This window comes from Crocodylus porosus, unplaced genomic scaffold, assembly GCF_001723895.1.
Source record: "Crocodylus porosus isolate Cpor-Errol unplaced genomic scaffold, CroPor_comp1, whole genome shotgun sequence".
Classification (NCBI taxonomy): Eukaryota; Metazoa; Chordata; order Crocodylia; family Crocodylidae; genus Crocodylus; species Crocodylus porosus.
The window spans coordinates 48,974,153-48,988,462 of NW_017728931.1; the positions used below are offsets into that span (position 1 = coordinate 48,974,153).

The window sequence follows — 14,310 nt, forward strand, 5'->3', positions numbered from 1 at the left end:
GATACACTCTTGTTCAACTATAATTTATGGTGCTTAATACAGAATTTGCTGGCTGAAATTCTAGGGCCTGTGCTAGGCACAACAGAAGGGACCCTTCTGGCCTTAACATATCTGTCTCTTTTTATACAATATTTTATTGATTAGAAATTAAACAATTTCTGCTTGCTATCTCTGTCCCCCAAGAATAGAGAAAAAAGGAAAAACCATCAAACAAAAACCCCCTATTATATCTCAACAGGGAACCCATCTGGTAAGTCTTACCTTCCAGATGCTTTCCCCATGTATTTCATTTTCCAGCTAATTGTTGTAACCACCCCTGGGGGAAAAACAAAACACTGCACAACTTACTATCATGCTAACAATTTGGTGTATGTACAATACAAGGGAACACAAGCACTAGGTTGTTTTTACTGGGCCTCACAATGTCACGCTCTACAACTCCAATAATCGGGGTTTGTTTGTTTTTTTTAAAGAAAACATCAAATCGAAAAGATCTGGAATATAACAAATCTGAAGAAATACCACCTCTCACCAAATACAAGACCATCAAAACCAGTAGTGTAACCAAGGAGGACAGGGTGACTGGAGCGGCAGCTCTAAGTGCTGCCTTTGTAGGAGGCTACAAAAGCAGCTGTTGCTGCAGCAGCAGCTGATCAAACAGCCAAACTGACTTGCAACTGCACCCAAAGCCATCTATGTTTTTTTGGAATATGTCTTTTATCAAACTATGTTCTCATATTTTTAGCAAAAAAAAAATAACTCTAGGACACACTGCTTCTTAAAGAAAAACCCACACTGGAGTTCTCCCCACATCTTTCAGGAGTAACAGGGTCTTTCTACCTCACAGTTACTCGCAAACTCAAATCCACTCCGTACTGAAACAGCCTCGAGTCTTCCAGTTGTGTTCAACAGGGTTTGTACTGGTCTTTAAAATGACCACCAGTCAGGAGCTTCAGCCCTTTTACCTTGGAAACCAGGCTTGTGCTCTGGGTTCCTGCCATCCAGTTGGCCTCCTCAGCAGCATTACAGTTGCATAGTTAGTACTTTTCCTCTTCTCTGTTGCCCTTGGGGGTTCTATGGCACAGAAAGAAACCTCTCTGCTAAATTAATGCTTTCATTGAAATGAGCTCTACTAGGTACCCAGCAGAGGATGATTTTTTTTTTTTATTGTTATTGACTTGTTTTTGTTATTTTAGTGTGATTGAATTTATATAAAACCTCTCACCAATCTCGAGTTGTTTTGCAGCAGAGAAGCAGGTATGGAACTCATTTAAAACGTAAATAGAGTAAAATAACTGAAATCAAAATGTATTATAAGTGCAAAAAAAGAATCTTGCTGTGCAAATTCCGTTCACATTTACACAATCCTTACTTCCTCCATCTCCCCTAAATGCAAGGAGCCCTGCTGAAGACAGCAGGATGCAAATCTTATAATGTATTCATCCCTGAACATGCACTTCTCTATCCAAATTATCTTTACTCCATTTGGTTAAACTATTAGCTATAGACCTTTTTCAGCTACTTATAAGTAGAAAAAGTTATCAGAATTATTGAGAATTGTACAAAGTACAGAACGTAGCTGATGAAAAACACCTAAAAACAGTCTGAAGTTGGGAAGAATCAACTCTACAGCTATTGGAGGCATATTAGTAAGGTGGAGCAAAGAGTAGCAAGAGAGGTTAACAAAGGGGTGGGCAATCATTTTGGCTGGAGGGCCACTTAATGAGTTTTGATGAACTGTTGAGGGTCATACATATAAAATCTTTCAGAAGGTATTTTAACAAATTATAGATGAAAAACAAATCACATACTAAAAATCTAACATCTATTATAACATATTTTATTTCAAAAATGTATATAGGAGGTGATTGTATAATAGCTCAAAATAAAGTCTTACTCTTGTCTCTCTCGTATATTGGGGGGAGGGGGGGGGTTCTGCCTGCACACTAGGTCCCAGGAGCCAGGCTGAGGGAGGGAGAGCAGGGCGCATGTAAAAGAACTTGCTCAAGCGGTGCAGGCGGAGTCCACTCTCTTCCCTCCCCCCACACCATCCAGCCTGCGGCTTCCTCCACAGTACATGACATGGGGCCAAACCCCACTCACATCTACATGCACTCACCCATCCCTGGGCCCAGGCAGCGTGCACAACACTGCTGCTGCATCTGCCCAGTACTGCTCAGCTCCTCTTGCCTTCAACAGCTCCTGCTGCACTGCTCCAAGCAGCAGGTAGCATGGGAAAGGGTGGCAGCTGTGGGGGTGTGTGCCAGACACCATATGGCCAGCCAGGCAAGAAGGAAGCTGCAGCCAGGTGGCTCCTGCCCCAGCACAAGAGGCTCCAGCCTGAAACCTGAAAGTGGCTGTTTATCACGCTAGGTGGGCAAAGTAGGTGGAAGGTGGCCACAAGCTAGAACTGGAGCCCCATGCACAGGGGCAGGAGCTGTCTGGCATGTGGTGCCCAGCACATTCCCAGGGCTACCGCTCTTCCCTGGACTGCCCGCTTCCTGGAGTGGCGCAGCACAGACGGAAGAAAGAGGAGGAGAAGGAGGACCTGCTGGAGGTAGGGTGAGCCAAGCAGCTCCCAGGAAGCTGCAGCCATATCAGGAGCAGACCAGCGGAGAAGCTGTGTGCACTGGCCAGGGCCATCAGTGGGCATGGGCAGCAGCATGGTATCGGTTGCCCTGAGCAGAAGCAGGTGTGCCTTGGTCCCATGTGGAGTGCTGTGGGCTGGATATAACCAATTGATAGGTGCCTGCCTGTGGACTGGATCCGATCAGTTGCCAAGCCGGATCTGGCCCACTAGCTGTATTTTGCCAATACAGGGTGGGTTTTTAAAAACAGCTTGCAGACTTTCTCTCTATGCAAACACTACTCTTTCCCTTCAGTAATAATGCATGAACTCCATACTTTGTCCTCCCTAATCCCTCTCATCAGCCCTACCTTCCAGTGATTCTAGCTAATTTACCCTTCTGTATTTTAATGTCCAAAGTCCCTACTTCCCCTGTAGAAGTTACAGTTACAAGAAGCTCCTATGTCCCTGCAAATCAACACCTTTCAAAGTGAGGCAGCATGGTTCATGTATTGGGGACTGGGGTGAGACCTGGATGACTAGGTTCCATCCAGAAAACTACTACTGAACTATAATTTGGGACCTTGGGTAAATCACTTCCTCTCCAGGTCCGCTGTCCCTCCCTCCCATTATTTGCCCATCTCATTTATTTAAACTGAAAGCTTTTGGAGGGCTTTTTAAGGTATGAATTAATTAAATAATTTAACATAGCCAATACATAAATATTAGAACATATATGACTCAGTACAATAAGGTCACTAATAAAAAAAAAATAAGCAGCAACAATACCAAAATATGCAAGTATACCGCAGGCATGGAGTAAATAAAAATGCCTCCAATTTTCACAACAAATAATTTTAGTTTGTACAGCCCAACATTTGCATAGAGGCACTGCTGCCAAAATAAGCATTAAACACTTCCAGTGATTTTAGTAACCACTGACTACTGAGCATCTGCATGCAGAAACTTGAACTAACTACAGACATTCAAAAGACCCAAGGCAGAATCGATCCAATTTACACAGGTTTCACTAAAATGCATAGATTGGATCAGGAGAAAAAAACCAAAACCAACCAAAACCTCACATTGCAGATGGATGCATGCAAATGCCTGCACTGGCTGAGGCCAGAAGGCAGTAAGTGCTCCCACACACCTCCCAGGATACTGGAGATTGCTAAAGGCAGCCAAGCAGAGGCCATCCCTGATTGGCTGCCAGGCACATGCCCTAAACTGCACCCTCCCTCCCGCTGCCACCAGACCCCCCTCCCCGCACCTGCACAAGCTGGAACAGCCCTGGGAGCAGGACTGAAGCCCTCCCTACCCCAGCAGCAGGTGCCCAAAACCCTGCACTGTGCAGTGGGGAAAGGGGGCCTCAGAGAAAGAAGAACCAGACTAAAAAGACAATCATTTCAGGTAACTTGGTTACAATGCACTATTGCTGCACAGAACAGATGATACTATAGACCAGTAATCGATCCATTCACGTTTCATCCACCCTACATATTGGAATAATATTTGTAGCAGTGTTAGATGATAACTATGTTGTAATCACATTACCAAAAGGCAGTCTTCTAGTGTAGACAGTCTCCAAAGTCTCCTTACAGCATCAGATTAAATAATTGGTAGCAACACTTCAGCAAATTCCTACTATATGGGCATGGAGGTCTTTCAAATATCATCTGCCTGTGGAGATCTGGAGTACTGCATCCAGGCAGACACTTCTGAAACTGAAGAAGTGAATGCAACATGTACACTTGGAAGACTGTTTTTAACATTACTGTAAAATTTCTTTATGCTACCAATCTCTCTCGTGGCAGAGATTTAAGCCCTCATTCAGAACTGCATACATACCACATATCTCCCCTCACCTCCTTCCTCACCATTTCCAGAGAATTCAGAATTACAGCTGACGAAATTTTTTTTACGAAACGTTAAAAAAGAAAAAGTAACTACTAGCTGGCATGAAGAATTTCAGCAAAAATCTTCGTGTTTTTTCTCCCCTCCGTTTTGGAAAAAGTTGTAAGTAATTGAAAAAAGGCTTATGTGATGCCATAACTCAGCAGAGCTGCAGAAGACAGTTTCATTTGCTGTAGTTGCATTTACTATAGTAACATTTTCATTTGCTGTAGTATCACACTCACCAGCTAGCTGCTTACAAAATAGGAGCAGAACTACTTGCATTTCTCACCACTGTAATTGTGTCTCTCAGTTTTTCTGGGACATTTGTTCATAAAATGTTTATCAATATTCATGCACAAACACAGCACCTACGTAAGAGAAGCTGAGAAGATGTTTTTCAATGCATGGGTGTAAGCTGAGGGAGCAAGCTTTTGCATCCAATGCATTGTAGTAATTTTCCCTTTTAACCATCTAACTGCAACTTAGATTCACTAGAAACATATTAAATCCTCTGAATTTACGAAATGATGCATTACTGAAGTCACAGCAGGGGAGCCAACTCAGTTTAGAAGACACAAAAGACTAACTCTAGAACAAGTCTTTTTCCATTACAAGGTTATAGCTTCAAAAACAGACATTTTAATTTCCACAGGTGATGCATAGTCAGACTAAGACACACAGTCACAAAGGAAGCATGGGGAGTCAACCCTTTATGCTTTCTTCCAAAGACATTAACCTTCTAACCATGTTCTGCATTTCACATATAGCAAGCTGAGATAAGACACGTCCTATTCTTCCTTCTCACCTATAAGCACCCTAACAAGCAGCATTTGTTAGCTGAGTACAGGTATGTAGATTGTCTTCGGATCCTAAAGCACACCATTAAAATAAGTTCCTCATTCACTATCAAAATTTCCCTCATCCTCCAAACATTCTGTCATTTCATTGTTTACTACTGCAACAGAGTGACACGAGGAATACCGAGCTGCAAAACTAACATTACCGGAAAGTTTACAGGTACTGCAAAAATGAATCCTCAGTTGTTTCTGGCTTCATTCCCTTTGATGTCTCTCTCATTTTAGATCTTTATCAATTATGTAAAATGCCCAAACATCTTTTAAATGCTTCAATCAGGTTAGAGATGATACACTTAGAGGGAGAGAACAAAGCCATCATATTTAAGTCCGGTAACTGGATGGGAGTGAACTGAGCAGGCAGAAAATTCTTATCTAGTCCTGTACAATCTGAGATACTGAAGGTGAAAATAGAGGTGAAAAGCAGTGAGCAAGAATGACAACAAAGTCAGCTGAACCACAAGTGGCCCCAAAACTGTGGTTTTATGATGAAAATGTAAGTGGCTACAAACACACTAAACAAGCTACTATCAAATCTCTCCAACAATAAAGTTCTGTGTTGAAGAGGACAAATAAAAATAAGTGCATTATGTGCCATAAATCACAGGGATGTTTAGTTTACGGCCACTATCCCAGAGGATGACCTACTTGTTTTTCCTCTACCTACTGTACTTAGGTTTTTCATTTTTTTCTATTATGTGTGTTAATATGAATGCAAAGAAAAGCCTACCATCCTCATGTAATTCTGAATGGCAAGCACAGAATCTCTTTAATTTTCATAGATGTATATAATAACCGTTGTGCAAAGAGTCCATTTTAATGAGCCCTGCCAATCTGGTCTGATGCTTTAACATTGGCTATTCTTGGAATTATAGTAGTAGTAATGCTATCTGGCCCCACTGGGCAGAGCAATATGCCCACATAAGGTACAAGTAATAACTGCTCCTTCTAAGTCCACTGTCAGGCATGACGTGTATGGTGCAAACAACATGCAACTTTCCACACATTCAGGTAACTTACAGCACCATAAAATGGCAAGCAAGCTACAACATGTTCCACATACAACATAGAACATATTTCTGGCTGATCTGCATGACACCTTAAATTAAGCATGTGCCACTAATTAGCTGATTGTCAACAGAATAAGGCAGTCCTAGCCTGGTTCCACATTTGAGGCTGCCCTGGTGGGCATGGGGAAGAGGGAAACCCAGGGTCTCTAACTAGTGGGAGACTAGGAGTGCAAATGCCAGGCAGGGAGAATTCCCCTGGCTGAACAAATTCACAGCCACATACAGGCAATCCTGCATTTGAGCCTCCCAGATACACAGCTTTGAACTTACCAAGCAGGGCCTCCCAGGCAGCTGGCTGCGCTTTTTGCAGGTTCAGTTTGCTAGTGCAGGTGGAGCCTGGGATTGTGATCTCAGGCTCTGCAAGCACTGGCAAGTTGAAAGAGCACGACTGGGACCTGACATCTGATCCCCATCTTCCCCTCCACGTGTGGTATGGTATGACATTCAATTGTTGAGATCAAGGATCAGATCCCATGGAGACTTTAAATTATCATCTGCCGAGGACCTAATACTAAATGAAAGATAAGAGGTGGGTAACACAGACAAGGGAACACAAGGTAATACCAAGAGAATTGTGATGAGAAAAATGAACAGTGATTACAACACAACAATTCTGAGATGCAGAAAGGGAGCACTGTTTCAAAGAATTCCATTGTTTTCAATGCTCCCAACTCCATAACCTGGCCCAAAACAGACTCACCATGAAAGCAGCACCTAAAGTGTCCTTGCAATACAAATTATGATTTCAACAACTGACTCTAAAGTAAATTAAAAAAAATAAATAAAACAACCGATGCTACACTGAGTCCCAAAGCACATAATTTAAAAAGTTCCACCAAACAGCTCTTAAAGTCAAGTGCATGTTATCTTTCAACCTCTCTCCATACAACACAAAAAGAACTCCTTGATTTCTACGGACAATTTTCAGAAGAAATACTATGTTGTACAAATTATAAATGTTCAGTGACCAACTTATTTTGTTCTTAGTGGAAACATTACTCCTAATATAAAAATTGTAAGCCAGTGATACAAGAACTTTAATAGTAAGTGAACTGTTCAGTGGTTAAAAACAGGAAAAGCCTCTTTTTTCTGAATACTAAGCCAGTATTTTTTTCCTGAATGGTAAGCAAGAAGGAAATGGGTTTAAAATCTCCAGCATTAGATTTCTGCCTCAAATTATGGCACTTTTCAGCAAGATAGTTGCCGACACCAGCAAAAAGCTTAGCAATGCTGAGTGGTAATTAAGATATTTCATTTAAAATACAACTTCCACATTTGTACAGGCTGAAATGCATTTCTCTCCATATGAAATTTCACATAATATAGAACTGAGGCATAAAGCTACCAGATAAGTCCTTTATTGCTTTGTGAAATAAGCAACCCCTTCTCAGGTCTTCTACCAAAAAGAAGCATATATGAACCCAAGAGGTATCGAGCCATCTAAAACAGGGGTTCTCAACCTTTGGTACCCTGTGTACTACCTGTCGATTGACACAGCAAAAGCAAAACCGGAAGTCCCACCGCGGCACTGCCAGTTTTGCCGCCAGGAGCCGAGTCCCACTTTTTCCACTGCGGCCCAAGTCAAAGCAGCCTGTGCTGGGCCTCCCTCCCTATCCCCTGGCACTGACACTGGGCACTGGGGAGTGAAAGCCCCAGCGCACCGGACACGGCAGGATGGGCGGCAGCTGAAATTTCCAGCCCAAGCAGGCAAAGACCAAAAAGCAGCACCCACATACAGGGCCCCTGCCCATGTCTCGTGTACCCTCAGGGGTACACATACCATGGGCTGAGAAACACTGAGCTAAAGCAGGGGTGCTCAACCCCCCCTCCGCAGACCAGATCCAGCGCCTGGAGCAGTGTCTGAACCATGGATTCCCCACAGGTCCAAAAATCTGGCAGCAAAGGAACAGTTACTGCTCCCCTGCTGCCAAATTTCTGGGCCTGTGGGAAGCCTATGGTCTGGCATGGCTCTGCACACTAGATCAGGTGCACAGGGTAGTGTGAAGCCTAATCCCAGCATATGTGGACTGGTGTGGGGTCCGATCCTGGCATGCAGGCTCTAATCCAGTCTGCAGACTTACCCCATGCCATTCAGCTGACCCAGGGGCCAGAATGTTAAGCACCACTAATCTAAAAGGAAGATGCTCAGAACTCTTTAAGATCATAGTTAGGTTCGGGTCCACAGTTCAAGTCAATGGGAATCATGCCAGCAGTATGTGGGGAAGAACAGGGCAACAACCCTAGGAGTTGGGGGACACAACAACAGCAACAGCTGCCCGGCTGGCCCAGTCACTGCCACACCACCAGCAGTGTAGTCACTGATGCTGCTTTCTGCAGGGTTGCTGCCCAGGGCACTTAAGCACCTGGTTATGACTCTGGCTGCCATTTACTCCTATGGGTTTGGATCAGACCTTAGTTACCCTGAGATAAACATCTGAGAGAACTTTACAAATTGCATTACCAGAAATTTGGCTCTATGTCAGATTTTACTGATCTTTAAAAAAAAAAAAAAAAAGTACAATTTAATGGCCTTAGGAGTCAGAATTTTTCCACATTGTGTTCCACACTTAACCTCATTTCTGAGGCAAGTGTTTCTAACCTACAAAGAGCATCTACGGATTCCTGATTTATACTACATACAGAGAGAGCATGGGGGAGAGAGATGTACCCGTGTTACAATCAGAAATTTGCATCTCCTCCTCCTCCCCCCCACCCTTCCATCTTCAGCCCCGATAAAGGCAAGTAAAGTTTTTGTTTGCACAAAGTAAAGAAACAAAAATAAGTGAATAATCAGTAGCTTAGACCCCCCAAGACTGGTGAGGGAGATGCATTAATACTCGCTCACTGTTTCCAATGAATATTTTGGATAGAGAAGTCAAACAAAATATAATCTAGAATTCACTGCCATGCCTGGTGTTCATGGAGCCACTTCCAGGGTAGAGATCCTCATTTGCATTGGAAAGCTCTTCTTGAACCACAGACTACAATGATATCTCAAGTACCCATATTTATTTGCGTTCTACCAAAGACAAACAAACAAGTCAAAAATCCTTAAAACCCCCACATCCCTTCTTTTCACATCAAGCATAAACCATTACAGGTGCATCTTTAATCAAAAGTACTTTGAAATGACAGCAAGAATACTTATTTCCTGTCTAGTGCTTTTCATCTAACACTTTACAAACATTAAAATGGTGAGATAAAAGGACTGCCATGGAGTGCGGGGAGGAGGGAGGAGATGGAAATGGATCTCAGTAGCAAAATGGATTAGGTGCACTGCTGCCACTTCACTTCTGAATGCTTGGGTTTCATTCCCACTTTAGGGCCAAGTGAAAATGAGTTCTGCTCAGGGTGCACTAAAACAACTGAAGATATGACAGTCTATAAAAAGTATATGGGAAAAAAACTAAGGGCACTGCTAGAGATGCCTTGAATAACACCAATTTTACTACTGACTAGAGAATAGAGGTCTCTCTCATTTTCATAAATTTATATTTCTAGAATGAACATCGCCTTGTTAAAGGGAAAGAACGTAAATTTCAGTCATTCCTTTCAAATTCCATCCCCACCAGAAAAAGTAAAGATTTTAATATCAGTGACCTGTTTAGAGGGAAGAGCCATCTCCCTTTTTATTCGTGCTGTTCTAAGGCTTTTCCAAAAGCACCCCTCACTGGTACCATGAAGCCCTGGATGCAAAGTTGTAACTTGCATGCTTACCCACTATATGCCATACTGAATTCTTTTTTCTTGTCCAAGATGTTCAGTTTCTCTTCAGCCACTGTTATGCAGAAAGCCTCCGGCAAAAGATTGGATGTGAAACATTCTTTCAAGTCTGTTAGGTTGAGACTCATCCTGGTCTCTGGTGTGAAAGCTGTTCTCTGTTGGCTGGCCCTTCACCTCCACACTCAGAAGTTTCGCCTTGTGCTCAGCTGAGCACATACTGCAGCTGAGCAGAGTCCTGTTAGTGGCTCCTGGATTGAAAGACCCTCTAAAAGTACAATTCTGCCATGCTTAGCACATGCTCCACTTACATGCTTATCAAATAATGTCATAATGTAATTAACTACATAACAAAATGCAAGTCCCGATATGTTGCCTATAGCTTACACAGTAACAGACATTGGTCATCTGTGTGCTAATTAAGTACAAAAACCTGCTTAAGAACATGGTCCCAGGCTACTTTTGCAACCAACTGTGCTTCATGTAACTGCTCTGGAAATGGAAGAGGGGAAGCAATTGTAAAAGAGCTGCTATGAGTACCCTTGCAAATGACAGGAGCTAGTCAGTGTCACAAGTGCCATCAGCCCTTCTCCCTACCCCATGCCCCATTCAAAGAAGTTCCAAGCCCAAATACTAGAAGCCTTGAAAAGGAGAGGAACTAGCCCATCTTGAGGTTGGTAATAGTACAGAGCTGTATACCTATTAAGCACTGACTGTTTACAGAGTTGGTATAGCTGTGTATTATGGGTAAGCACATTGCCTTTTCTCAGTTCTAAGGCTATGCACTTAAACCAAGCATGCAACATGAACAATGAATAAGTACACCTCATTCTATCCTGCATTAAAAATCAAAAAGACTACTCATAGATGAGGTTCTTATGTGTGTGGCAGAGACTGACAGTAAGATAATTAATGCAAGACTATTGAGGACCTTCTCTGAAACCCAATGAAGTCAATGGAAACATTAACAACATAAGAACTGCTATTTACTGGGTCAGGCTATAGGTCTATCTTGCCCCAAATTCTGTCACACAGTGGCAGAGAGTGGAGCCGAAAGGGAAAGTGAACAGGGTAGGATTAGAGCTTCTTTCCCCACTGTTCTCCTTTAATTGCAGCCTCCAGTATTTAAGGTCTACGAAGTTCTAATTCAGAGGCTGTATCCCCAACTCCCACACTCAATAGCTACTAATGCACCTTTCCTTCAGGAATGTGTCCAATCCCTTTTTGAATCTGGCTAAACTGTCAGCTTCCACATCTGGTAGCAATGAGTTCCACACTTTAATTACAAACTGTGTGAAAAATAACTTCCTTTTGTTAGTTTTCAATTAACTACCTACTGGTTTCATTTTTGACCCCTAGCTCTTGTACTGTGCTGAGAAAGTAAATAATAAATGCTTATTTACTTTCTCTTCTCCATTTTGTAACCCCTTATGTACCCACCCAAGCATCTTTTTTCTAAACTGAATAGGCCTACCCTCATTAGTTTCTCCTCATATGGAAGCCCCTCCATACCACTAAACATCCGTGCTGCCCTACTCTGCACCTTCTCTAGTTCTTCTGTATCTTTTTTGAAGTGTGGGGACCAGAACTGGGCAAAATATGCAAGGTGTGGATACACCATGGATTTATAAAGGGGCATGATGATACTTTTCCTTTTTGTTTACTAGTCCCTCCTTAATAATCCCTACCATTTTGCTTGCCTTTTTGACAGTTACTGAAGACTGAGCTGATGTTTTTAGCTAACTGTCTACGATGACTCCCCGGTTTCTTTCCTGTGCGGCAATACCGAATGTAGAGCCCATCAGTATAAGTATAGTTTGAGTTATTTTTGCCCCAGTGCATCACTGAAGTTCCCTGCATCCCCCCTCTAGAACCTTTTAAAAATATTAGACTTATATTGGCAACCCTTCAGTCCTCTGGTACCAAGGCTGTTTTTAGCAATAGGTTGCATACTACAGTTAAGAGCTTGACAGCTACCGATCTGAGCTCCTTCAGGACCTTAGGGTGAAAATTATCAAGTCCTGGTGATTTGCTACTGTTTACTTTATCAATTTCCTCTACAACCTCATCTATTGAAACTCAATTTGGGTCAGCTCCACTGACCTGTCCCTAGAGACGAGTGGATGTGATGAGGAAATCTCCTTAACATCTTCCACAGTGAAGACAGATGCAAAGAATGCATTTAGTTTCTCAGCAATAGCCCTGTCATCCTTTAGTGCCCTGATCATCCAAAGGCCAAACTGACTCCCTGGCAGGTTTTTGGCTTCTAATGTACTTAAAATTTAATTGTTACCTCTTATGTTTCAAGCAAGTTTCTCTTCAAATTCCCTCTTAGTTTCTTATTACAGTTTTACATTTGATTTTCTGGAGTTCATGCCCTTTTCTATTGTCCTCATTAGGATTTGGCTTCCACTTTTTGAAAGAAACCTTTTTTCTGCTTATTGCCTCTGCAACTCTACCATTGAACATGCTGGCTTTCTTTTGGTCCACTTTCCATTTTTTTCAATTTGTGGTATGCATTTTCTCTGAGCCTCCAATATGGTATTCTTAAGCAGTTCCCATGCTGTTTGCATGTTCTTCCCCTCCTTAGGAGCCCCTTTTAACTTCTAACTAGCTTCCTCATTTTGGTGTAGTCTCTCTTTTTAAAGCTAATGGCTACTGCGGTATGGTAGATTTTCTGGTCTACATGGATGTCAAACTCAATTGCATTTGTGGTCACTACTGCAGAGCAGCTCACCCTTTGCACCAAATCCAGGGCACTACTTCAGAGTAGGTCAAGAATGGCTTTTCCTCCTAAAGATTCCAGAACTAATTGCTCCAGAAAGCAGTTTTTTATAATTTCAAGATATTTGGTGTTTGTATCCTGGTCTGATGTTAGATTGACCCAATCTATTTGTGGATAGTTGAAGTCACCCACTAATACTATATTTTTCTGCTTTCATAGCTTCTCCCTTAGCATTTATACCTTCCTACTGCTGTTCTAGTTTGGAGGTCAATAGTACCTCCTCAGATATTTTTTTCCTACTGAAACCCAGAATTTCTATCCACAGAGATTCTTTGGTACCACTCCAATTAGTTGAAAAATCTACCCTATTTGACTGAAGTCTTTGATACAAAATGCCACTCCCCAACCGGTATGGCCTACTCTCTCTTTTCTGTATAATCTGTATCCTGGTATAACAACATCCCATTGATTTTCCTCATTCCACCATGTTTCAGATTCCTATTATGTCAATATCATTATTTACTTCTAAGCAGTCAAGTTCCCCCACCTTTGATCTTAGGCTTCTAGCATTAGTATAAAAGTAGGTATACTTTTTATTGATGCCTGGCTGGCCGCTTCTGTACGACTTTTTCATCATTAAAAGGTATTTCCTTCTGCTTGTCTTTTCCCTGTTTCTTATCCCCATTTTTTTACGGTTTCACCCCATAGTCTGCACCAATCCAAACTGTCTACTGTTCTGCACCTGTCAGCTTCCCCTCATTTTTAGTTTAAAAGCTGCTCTACCACCTTTTTAATATTATATACCAGCAGTTTGGTACCATTTTGGCTCAGGTGGAGACTCTCTCTCCTGTACAGGCTCCCTCTGTTCCAAAAGGCCCTCCAGTTCCTAATAAACCTAAACCCCACCTCCCTACACTGTCATCTCAGCCACATAAGCAGAGCCCCAGAGTCTCAATATCTAGCTGGCCCCAGGTATGGCACTGGAAGCATTTCACAGAATGGTACCATGGAGGCCTTGGACTTCAACCTCCTACCTAGCAGCCTAAATTTAGCTTCTAAGACCTCTCTGCTACACTAACCAACATTATTTGTACATATGTGGACCACAACCACCAGCTCCTCTGCAGCCCCCCTAGCAGCCCATCTGCATGTCTCTTGGTCTGCCACCTTTACTCCCAGCAGGCAAGTTACCACACGGTCCTCTCAGACATACACGAGGGCCTGGGGGAGCATCTGTTCACCAAGGTGCCCCAGGGGAGGACAAGAAATAATGGGCACAAGCCAATTGAGAATCGTTTCAGGCTTCAGGCTAGACACAAGGAAAAGCTTCTTTACAAGCTGAGTGCCAAGGGCTTGGTCCTCCTAGAGGTGATATAGTCATCCACCCCGGTGATCTTCAAGAGGCATCTTGACACACATCTTGCTGGGGCCGTCTGATCCCAGCAGTCTTTCCTGCCCAAGTGCAAGGGGGGGGGG

The 14,310-nt window shown here is 42.7% G+C and overlaps 1 long non-coding RNA gene across 1 annotated transcript; it reads right to left on the bottom strand.

Annotated features, from left to right (window-relative positions):
* Positions 1 to 2,303: 2,303 nt before the first annotated feature.
* Positions 2,304 to 14,093, bottom strand: LOC109316606. The gene is made up of 3 exons (XR_002102884.1): positions 13,856 to 14,093; positions 6,260 to 6,264; positions 2,304 to 2,315 (listed from the first exon to the last, which is right to left on the bottom strand). It is a non-coding gene; the product is annotated as an uncharacterized LOC109316606 (long non-coding RNA).
* Between the last annotated feature and the right edge of the window lie 217 nt (positions 14,094 to 14,310).